Here is a 2,719-nt window from a genome sequence, read left to right on the forward strand (position 1 = left end):
GTTGATTCAAATTGTATTGCAATTAGAGGTCATTTGCCAATTTAGCAGACATTACAAACAATGTCAATGTCAGATATTTATGGAATATACATGCGTGTATACCAGTTTTTCATAATTGAATGGATCGTTTTGAATGTGATGGCTTACACAATGAAAAATGATTGAGAAGTTGTGAAGAGTTTGACAGTTTAAGTGAGAATCGGCTCATCAGTTTTGATCAACAAGCCATATGCAATTAGTTGTTGTGCAAACTGCAGACAATTGTACTTACTGTTTGCACACGTGCCAAAGCATTTGCAATTTGCTCAAATCAATAAGAAATTCCAATCTGATGTGAACAAGAAGCTAATTGTTCAGAGATCTGAACTTATTGTTTCAGGGGGAAAACATTTCATTTGAGAAATGAGCCAAAGCAAATGAGAAAAACTGTAAATGAATCAAGTCATGCAACCTCAGAATCAGCAACTATTAGGAAACATCTCCAGCTCTTTTAATCCTGGAGAGCTATGATATAGTCTAACACACATGAACATTAGTAGTGACATGTAAGCCTATTCTTAATTGTAAGGATTAAGAACAAAATTGGCATTCTTAAAAGTTGACACACTTAAAGGGATAGTACATAAAAAAAATAACAATTCTGTCATCATTTACTCACCCTCAAGTTGTTCCAAACCTATATGAGTTTCTTTCATCTGCTGAGCATAAAAGAAGATATTTTGATATTTCCATCAGTATTGAAAAAATAAAATACTATGGAGGTCATTGGGCAGAGAGTGTGGATGAAATACTTGTTTGTGGATTTTATTTTATTTTTTTCACTTTTAGTACTTTGATTTAATCACCTACTCAAAATTATTAAATCTTTTTGAGTTTCACCTTATTTAACTCATATTTTTGTTTTCATTGTTGTTGTTTTTTTTAAAGTTTGGATCACATGAATCATTATTAATTAGACTAAATGCTTTAGATGATCATGTATTCATCTTTCACAACTTCCAGTCCTTGTCAGTTTGTGTATATTTTGAGTGAGAGTCTTGAGGATCTCTCATCCCTGAATATAAAACTTATGCTACTAAACATTTTTATTAAACTGTTGTAAAAGCAATATTGCACTAGTGCGGTTGGTCTGGAAGTAAATAGCCTGTGCTGGTTTTCGAGACATATTATATATATTTTTTTCATTTGTTTTGCTTATACATGTATTTCAAATCTTTAAATTTAAGCAGATGATTGAGAGCTGATGCTTGAGGTTCCTCTCCATCATGTGTTTGGATGTGCTTATTTAAGTGGCCTTTTTGTGTGAAACTCCTTCCACACTGCGGGCAGCTGAACGTTTTTTCATCATTATGAATCCTGTGGTGCTGCTTCAGATGGATAGCTGCTGTAAAGCTCTTGCCACACTCAAAACACATGTGATCCCGCACAGCATCATGGATCTTTAGGTGCTGTTTCAAAGAGTCCAACCGTGGAAAACTCTTTCCACACAAAGAGCATTTATGGGGCTTCTCATTCATATGAAGTGTCAGGTGTTTTTTTTAGATTTGCTAATGAGGTTAAATTCTTCCCACACTGATCACACTTAAATGTTTTCTCTCCAGAGTGATGCCGCATATGATAAGTGAGTCCTGATGACTGTATGAAGCTCTTCCCACACTGATGGCTCGTGTGCGGTTTCTCTCCAGTGTGAATTCTTTCATGTGTCACAAGGTGGCCTTTTCCTTTGAAACTCAGTCCACATTGAGAGCAGGTGAACGGTCTTTCTGTAGTGTGAGTTTTCTGATGCTTTCGCATATTCAGGTGTAATGAAGGTCTTTCCATAAAATGTAGCAATGCAAAAATAAAGACATATGTTTTTCATTACTTAAAGAGGCTCTGGGACCCAAGCAGAACATAATGGTTAATATAAAGTGTGGAATTAAGAGAGTGACTGTCTCATCACTGCTTTCTGATGTTGGCTTCAGAAATGTCATTAAGAGGAATGTGTCAACAATTATTAGTAATTAACTGTGTTCACAGGAAGAGAAAAGTAAGAAAGCATTACCTTTCACGCCCTCTGCTGGTAGACACATTTACAATAACATCTGTAGTCAGGCCTTTTCTTGAGGTTACTAATCAGACATGTCCACAAGTCTTTCATCTGAAGTCCAAGGCAAGTCTGAACTCTGTAAACTGGAGTCCGAAGTCAAGTCTGAACTCTGTAAGCTGGAGTCCGAAGTCAAGTCTGGAGTCTTTAAGCATGGATTCAGAGTCAAGTCTGGAGTCTTTCATCACGAGTCCGAGTCGAGTCTGGACTCATTGCATTAATTGTTGCAAATAAATTTTCATCCTTAAAAAATCCTATTTACAAGGTTGTATTTTAAAGACAAAATATGTTCCAGGGACACTACTAGGATTCTAGCTCAACTTGTCTTCCTCTGCCTGTATACATAGAGTCAATCCAAGACACAAAAATACATAACCACATGTAAAATTTATTTGAGGAGGTCTGTTTATATTCAAAATCATCTGTAACACCATGATGTAGCAACTAGATGCTAATTAATCTAATTCTAGATCCAATTAATCACAAATTAATCACACATCAGTTTTACATTACATTACATTTAGTCTTTTAGCAGATGCTTTTATCCAAAGTGACTTACAAATGAGGACAATGGAAGCAATCAAAAACGACAAGAGAGCAATGATATACAAGTGCTATAACAAGTCTCAGTTA

The sequence above is a fragment of the Sinocyclocheilus grahami genome, unplaced genomic scaffold (assembly GCF_001515645.1).
Source record: "Sinocyclocheilus grahami isolate Dianchi unplaced genomic scaffold, SAMN03320097.WGS_v1.1 scaffold661.1, whole genome shotgun sequence".
In the NCBI taxonomy this organism is placed as follows: Eukaryota; Metazoa; Chordata; class Actinopteri; order Cypriniformes; family Cyprinidae; genus Sinocyclocheilus; species Sinocyclocheilus grahami.